Source organism: Camelina sativa, chromosome 12 (assembly GCF_000633955.1).
Source record: "Camelina sativa cultivar DH55 chromosome 12, Cs, whole genome shotgun sequence".
In the NCBI taxonomy this organism is placed as follows: domain Eukaryota; kingdom Viridiplantae; phylum Streptophyta; class Magnoliopsida; order Brassicales; family Brassicaceae; genus Camelina; species Camelina sativa.
In genome coordinates this window covers 11,915,878-11,924,806 of record NC_025696.1, presented here as the reverse complement: position 1 = coordinate 11,924,806, position 8,929 = coordinate 11,915,878, and positions in this window count along the sequence as shown.

Genomic DNA, 8,929 nt, shown 5'->3' with positions numbered 1-8,929 from the left:
GTATCACTATCAATCGCTGAGGCTGAATACATTGCCTTAGGCAGCTGTTGTACACAGCTTCTAGGGATGCGTCAAATGTCTTCTGACTATGGTATGGTTTCTTATACTCTGTTGATTCATTGTGATGATTTGAGTGCAATAAACTTCTCAAAGAATCCTGTTCAGCATTCTAGGATCAAATACATAGATATTAGAGACCACCTTGTTCATGAACTATTTGAGGCGAAACTGATTGAGATAGACCATGTGAGCATCGATTTTCAGCTGGCTGATTTGTTTACTAAGCCTCTGGACTTCAACAGATTCTCAACTCTGAAGAAGTCTATTGGTGTTTATGAACTCTAACTTTTTCTCTGAGTTGTGTTGGTCTAAGGCAGGAACTGAAGCTAGGACAGATCATAGAAATCCTGGAATATATAAAAGATCAACATTCTGGAAAGATGTGGGAAATAGCTGCTTGTCATGCCAGCCTGTCCATCCTGTTAAACGTTGTCATGATTTAAGGAGGTCAATGAGCTGTGAAGAGACATACACAGGCATCCTAAGGTTCAATGATGAGTTCAGAATCAGTGACTGACACAATCAGATGATGTCATTGAAACTCAAGATGCTGAAGCAGTCATCACAAGGCTGTTTGGAGAAAAAAATATATATATATATTTAAAAAAAAAATGTGTATGCTCTTCAAAGAGATGAACTCCAGCTGCCTTAACATGTTGGGATGGACTGAAGGCGAAAGGCATGCCAGTGTGAAAGACTACCCACAAGCAACAGTCCTCTGATCTTCGACAATTCAAGAGGTTGTGATAGTTCCTAGTGAAAGTTCTGAACAAGTGGCTGATACGACAAATGTCTGGTTAGTGTTCTGATTTTTGCACGGTTTGATATATATATATATATATAAAATTAATGTTCATGTGTCTTTAATTCTCGATCTGGGTCCCTCAGAATTTATCATTAGTGGTTGTGTGTATATGTGTGTTTGATTCATGAATCTGCTAAATTGGGTCGTAAAAGAGGAAGAATGAGATTTACTAATGCACTGTCATTAATTGTGATTGAATGAATTAACGTGTGAATGTAGTCAAATAAGGAAATAGATGCAGTGTACACTGATGTTTAATTAAGTGTTTTCAGGGTGTTTTTAATGTTTTGGGCCGAGAATGTACAGCCCATTGAGACTCACGGGTGTGTATAAAGAGGAGCTGCTAGGGTTTTGGCGTGTACCCAGTCATTCGTGCAATCTCAACCCTATACCGAACAAGTCTCTATTCACTCTTCTCGTCTGTCTGTGTGCTCAAATCCCTAATCACCATGGAATCAATCTTCAGCGGCTTCCATTACGATTCTAGCTTAGATGAGGAGCTTCACACGCCACCTTCATCGTTACCACCACCGACTCCTCATATTCCGATTGATCTAAACACGTTGGCAATGGTGGTATACGAGCTTCGTGACGAGTCAAACACAGCAATTCCGGCTCCAAAAAATTCCGCATCCACACCTTCGTTTACTGATGAGGACGACGGCGCCTGTGACTCTTCGTCTTCTCCACCAAGAAAAGCACCTTCTCGATTTCCGGTTGTCGATCTCACTGGTGATGTTCCCAAGACTGTTCTGTCCAGTCCAGGAATCTCGTCTCGGCTGCACAAGAGACAGGCAACTGCTGATGCTGATAGTCGCGACCCCAAGCGTCCGTCTCTTGCTAAGAATAAGGGGGTCTCTACTTCTCGCAGCGGTTCTTCAAAGGATTTCGATCAGAAGCGGTTCACATCAGCTGAAGCGGCACGCCGGTATGGCTTCTTTGCTTCTCGAACTCTTGCTCCTGAAGTTAATTATCCCCTGGGAACTGATGATAAGGCTAGAGAGCTGATTGATCAAGTTGGGTTGTTGCAAACCATTTCAAAAATCGGATCTTTCGATTCGGAGGTGGTATATGAGTTCTAGGCTAATCTCCCTACAGTTAAGGTTGAAGGAGAATCGGTTGATATACTTGTTCGTGACTGGGTATATGAGTTCTCACCTGGTAGAATCAATGCTTTGTTCGGTCTTCAATCCGTTGATGTACGTGAACAACGACTGCAGACAGCTGCTATCTTGGAGGAGGATCTGGCATTATTCCTGTCTAGTGGTAAAGTAAAGTCCTGTAAGCAACTGGTGGCTACCGCAATCAAGAATCCAGTCATCAAAGATCTCCACAAGATATGCTGCAGCAACTGGTCTCCAACGGTGAACACCGGAGATATCTCGATGAACCGAGCCATGGTGATCTACATGATTATGCATCACATTCCGTTCGATTTTGGGAGAATGATCTATGATCAAATCATACAGTTGGGTCTACAAGCTCAATCTGGTTTCCGATTGACATTTTCCAGCTTCATTTATCCACTCTTGGAAGCTCAACGGCCTGTTCCGAGTCTTCGTCCGCAGAACACGAAGAAGACCAAGGTGAAGATGACTACATCCGTCCCTGTTGCACCTGTTTCCTTGAGTGGCTCGTCTGAGGACCGCAAAGCTCTCCGTTTGGTTATCCAGATTCTACAAGGGGTTTCGGATGCTGGTAAGTAGCACTCTCTCTGTTGTACTCTGTTTCTTGCATAATCTGTTGATATTTTTGACTAATCGGTGCCAAACAAGCAGGGGGAGAAAAGTATGATTCTGAAGCTTGAGGGGGAGTTTGGACTATGGGGGAGTGGTTGTTTATTTTTGTTTTTATTTTTGTTCCCTGTTGAAACTTAAGACTTGTTGGTTTTCGTTCACTTGGGTTGGTGTTGTGTGCTGATACAATTTATCTTAACAAGTTGTTATGGTTAACCGTCTTGTGTTGAGTGCTGGAATATTTTGCTAGTACGGTTGTGCTTTGTCTTGGCTGTGTTGTCTATGCATTTTCAGGTTTGATGCTGCGGTTGCTTGTGTGGCAAGATTCAGTCAAAAAGGGGGAGATTGAAAGTGCTTCAGAGCTCTGAAGGTGACAGGAGCTTGCGAAGTGTCTCAGAGTGCTGATATGCTGACGTGGCAGATGGGCTGACGTGGAGAAAGATTATGGAATGCCGTGACAAGATACGTGAGAAGGAAGGAAGAAGAGATCAAGATATGCTCGAAGATATTGAGAGTATATTTGATCGAGAGAGATAAGGTAGGATATTTCTTAGGATAAGGAATATTTCTTTTTAGTTAGGAATTCACAAAGATCTAGGTTAGAGATCGTTTGTAGGATATAAAGAGACGAGGGCTAGCCACAAAAAGAGCTAGCACTCGTGGGATTAAAAGTTGTGAGAGTTGTAAACCTTCAAGCATTCGAAAAAAGGCTTAGAAGGTGAGTGTGGTTATTTTACTCTTTTAGATCTACATAGGGTGCTGTGTTATATAAACAAGAGAGTAGGCTTAGGTTCATATCTTGTAACAAACGGAGGTTTTTATAGGATTGAATAAAAGCGTTTGCTTGGCGCGTTTCCAAGCGGTTTGGTTGATTTGTGTTCTCTATACCTTTACACAAAGGCCAAAGGTCATAGGAGTAAGGGTATCGTAGGAAGAGATGATCCCTGGTTTCGAAATAGATTTCACAAAGGAAACATGTGTCGTCTTCTACTATTTCCCAGATTCTGAGTCGAGACAAGGTTGAAAGTCTATCGAGACAACAGAGCAACATAACGAAAGAATGCTTGGGTACAGAGCCAGAAAACCAAACTTGCTTATGCCAGGGCACTACCTGAGATGGAGGCTTGAGAAGCTCCCAAGTTTCACCGAAACTAAACCGTGTTTTAGGTTCTCCCTTCGGTCTATAAAAAAAAAAAGTGTCTTTTATACCTTCTGTGATTTGTGTTTCATCCAAAAAAAGTGTCTTTTATTGTTAATAATATTTTCTAAGTAATAAAAATTTAATTCTAATCTATATACTTATTTAATCAACCCTTTAAACAAATAACACTATTTCATGTAAAATATTACACAAAATGCCACTGTATTTTAATAGAAAATATAATAACAGAATCTTAATATTAATTTATTGTAACCTGAAAATAATTATCCAAAAATAGTAATTATTAATTTATTAGATTACAAGATATCATTAATAAAAAAATCGAAATTATTTAATAAAATAATAGTAAAATTATTTCGAAATTATGTAATAAAATAACTAAACAGATTCTATTTATTGTTTCAGAAATCTTAGAAAACAATAACAAACTATTTAGAAAAATTATAAAACTTAAATTTATTTATAAGACTAAGATTAAACATTTACATATCTAAATCATTTAATAATAACAAATATATTATTAAAATTAGGATAAAACATTGTTTATATTTTTAAAATATATCTATATACTTATTTAAGCTGTGTTGTTAAAAATTTAATCAGTTCTGATGTGACATATTATGAAAATGCTATAATATTTTAATTATTCTAATAACTAACAAAAGAAAAGTTTAGATTTGTTTACAAAATAATAAAACTCTATTTATTGTTTCATAAATCTTCGGAAATAATAACAAACTATTTAATTGGCTAAAAGTTAATTGTTTCTACACAATATTCACTATATAAGTATAATGTTGATAATATACATAACCTAATTGTAATTTTCACCTATAAAATTAATATATAACTTGTTATACCAATAACTTCAATTTGTAAATTTGGTATATTAAGATTTCTAAACACGATCACATCAATTTGTAATACCAAATCACGGGTCAATACATATTTTGTTGGGTTTTTAAGCTTTACCGAATGTATAATTAACAAATTTGATATTGCACCAAACCAAAATAGTAGTACCAACTACGGGTCAAAATCAGAGTATGACCTTAAGTAATTAAATATATGATTTTATAAAATGTATAGAATTAATAAATTTTCGACTATTATTTTGTAACAAACAAATCCAAATTTACATAGATATTTCGTCACACTGGTAACATTGNTGTTTCATAAATCTTCGGAAATAATAACAAACTATTTAATTGGCTAAAAGTTAATTGTTTCTACACAATATTCACTATATAAGTATAATGTTGATAATATACATAACCTAATTGTAATTTTCACCTATAAAATTAATATATAACTTGTTATACCAATAACTTCAATTTGTAAATTTGGTATATTAAGATTTCTAAACACGATCACATCAATTTGTAATACCAAATCACGGGTCAATACATATTTTGTTGGGTTTTTAAGCTTTACCGAATGTATAATTAACAAATTTGATATTGCACCAAACCAAAATAGTAGTACCAACTACGGGTCAAAATCAGAGTATGACCTTAAGTAATTAAATATATGATTTTATAAAATGTATAGAATTAATAAATTTTCGACTATTATTTTGTAACAAACAAATCCAAATTTACATAGATATTTCGTCACACTGGTAACATTGTTTTACAAAATATTAACGTGTATTTATGAGTCGGGTAATAAAACGGGTAATGAGACGGGTAACGGGACGCTCAAAAATTAAATTAATATCCGATACTCGATCATTATTCACGGATAATATAATTATTATACCTTTCACTCGACTCTAAAGTTGCGGGTACCTTTTTTCGGGATAGATACAAACTGAAAAATGGGTGGAATACGAGTATTGGTAGTAGTTTCAGGCCTACCTATTAGTAGGTTAATATGAATCAAAACTCACCATATAGTACTATATTATATAACATGTAAATAAATGATACAACATAAATATAATATTAACAAATAACAAAATAAAATAAAAATTTCCCTGCGCTACCAGCGCGGGCCATTATCTAGTACCATAATTATTCAAGAACTAGGCTAGGTGAGCATGATAACTTGTGTATTACAGTATGTTTCTACATTTATATTTTTCCGCAAAATATGAAGAAACAAAAAAAAAGAGTTTCCCAATTTTTCTATTTGCTTATCAATATCACAAATGTACAGAGATGTAATTGCTCCCGTGGATATCAAACAGATCCACCGTTAATGGCCCAAGGAAGATAGAACATTAGGAGTTGATTAATTATATGTTAAACGAGTTCTGGACTATTGATTAATTGGACCATAAGCAACAATTTTTTTATAAAAACTAAACCAAAACAATAGCTAAGTATAATAATTTCAAAACGTTAAAAAAAAAATAATTATAGAAGAAACCAAAAACTAAACAAGTTACCATTCATTTTGCAAAAGCTAAATCATACACCAAAATTTAATAACCAAATGCCAAAAACCAAAAATTAGAAACCAATTAAAAACTGCAAAACATTCATGGCCTATATTTTTAGCCATCTTCTCATCATATACGACCTTAATCCTCAACCCTTCTTTCTGCCAGCATCATGGATCAGAGGTAAAATCATAGGAAAAAAAAAAAAGAAGTATGAGCTAGAAACAAAAATTAAGAAATAACACACAATATATATTAAAAAAAATCATTGAAAAGATATCAGCATGCATCCGCTAAAAGCATCAATTGAAAAATAACAAAAAAAAAAAGAAGAGAAATTTAAAATCTCGTTAAACCCTCCGTCGTGGGCACTCCACCGTTTTTCAAAAGCACCTTTGATTCGGTGTCACGNCGGGGTCTTAAGCAACCAACACAAATATAAACCAATGTTTTATTGAACAATAAAAAATATATCAGGTATTAAACTTCCAACTAAAAAAGACCAGATATTAAACTTTCAAAGAAAAAACAGATGAAATATTTTTAAGCTTTTTTTCCGGCTAGGTGAGCACGATAACTTGTGTATTCCAGTATGTTTCTACATTTATATTTTTCCGCAAAATATGAAGAAACAAAAAAAGAGTTTCCCAATTTTCTATTTGCTTATCAATATCACAAATGCACAGAGATGTAATTGCTCCCGTGGATATCAAACAGATCGATCCACCGTTAATGGCCCATGGAAGATAGAACATTAGGAGTTGATTAATTATATGTTAAACGAGTTCTGGACTATTGATTAATTGGACCATAAGCAACAAATTTTTTTAAAAAAATTGAACCCAAAACAATAGCTAAGTATAATAATTTCAAAACGTTTTTAAGAAAATAATTATAGAAAAAACCAAAAACTAAACAAGTTCATTTGTTCGACCAAAAAAAAGTTACCATTCATTTTGCAAAAGCTACATCATACACCAAAATTTAATAACCAAATGCCAAAAACCAAAAATTAGAAACCAATTAAAAACTGCAAAACATTCATGGCCTATATTTTTAGCCATCTTCTCATCATATACGACCTTAATCCTCAGAGGTAAAATCATAGGAAAAAAAAAGAAGAAGTATGAGCTAGAAACAAAAATTAAGAAATAACACGTGGCAGCATGCATCCGCTAAAAGCATCAATTGAAAAATAACAAAAAAAAAAAGAGAAATTTAAAATCTCGTTAAACATCGCACCTTTGATTCGGTGTCACATTATTCATGGCAGCTTCGAAATCTCCGGTAGTTAGCTTCAAACCCTCCGTCGTGGGCACTCCACCGTTTTTCAAAAGTTGGGCCGACAGAGTGTTGCCTTGAGCAAGACGAACGAGTAGTTCAAGTTCGGAACGATTATAGCTACTGGTTTGAGAAGCTGTGAAACAAAAACTGAAAAAAAGAATTAGGAGGACACAAGAGAGAAGATTGTGTGACCTTGAGAAGAAACGATATGAAAATATGAGACACAAACCTATCACACGAAGGTCAAGGTCTGAATCAAGTGCACCTTCGGACCTCATTTTCTCGGTGGCAGTTTCAAGGATACGCATACGCTCGTCATTCCTGAGAGGTGTAACTTGAGCCTTTGATGATGACATGCTGACAGTTGTGTTTGGTGGTTTGTGTCTAAGACAAAAAAGCAAGAGGATTGATGAACTTTAATGTGATAGAATGATGACCTCAATGTGTGTGTTTTGTTAGGAGATGATATATTTTTGAAGAAATCTTAGAAGTATAATAGTTTCTCTAAATATATACTTTAGCGTTTAAATTTATTTATACAAAGTTATAACTTGTCTAACAATTTCTTTACATATTTAATATTTAATAATAACAAATATGTTAATTTAGCAATAGAAAAATATTCTCGCGAATGTTAGTAAGTATATAATCGAGTTAAATAAAAAGCTAACATTCGTTATAATATTTTCTTATTGCTAAATAAGTACATTTTATCATTATTAAATATATAAAAAAAATTGTTATGCAAAATTATAACTTGTCAGTAAAAAAATGTATAATGACGATAAGTTGTTAGATATATTAATGGAAACATAAATGATTTACTTTCACCTTTTGAAAACGATACTTTTTCATGCGAACATAGAATTCTATATAATACAATGCACAATGCCATTACAAATTTACAATTATAATACTTCTTACGTTTCGTAATATAGGATGTTTAGAGAAGTATTTTTGTTTCAAAATATAGGATGTTTTTATGTAACTTTAATTTTAGATTAATTTTATATTTTATATTATGCAGTTTTGATTATGATTAATTAAATTTTTTAAAAATAACTATTTCTTAATATACGTGTTTTATTTAAAACATCGTATATTTTGAATTGGAGGGAGTATATTTTACCTATACTTTGTTAGTAGAAGAAACACAGGTAATGTCGCTTTTAAATTATTCATTTGAGGGAACACACCAACAATCTATATAATTCATGCACTTTCATTAATCCCTATATAGCATTGTGCATGGTATATCTAACAATGACGTTTGCATCTAAAGTATTTTTTCAGAACATGAAGATACTAATACCAATCATTACGTTTTCATTCATATATGTATCTAACAATTTACTGTCATTAACTATATATATTTTAAATTATTCATTTTCATTTACATTCATATACATAATGTATGTTTCAATATATATACGCGACTTTGTATCCCTAGATGGATATACACTCTTAGCCATTATTGGCCCTAATTAACGTTTCTA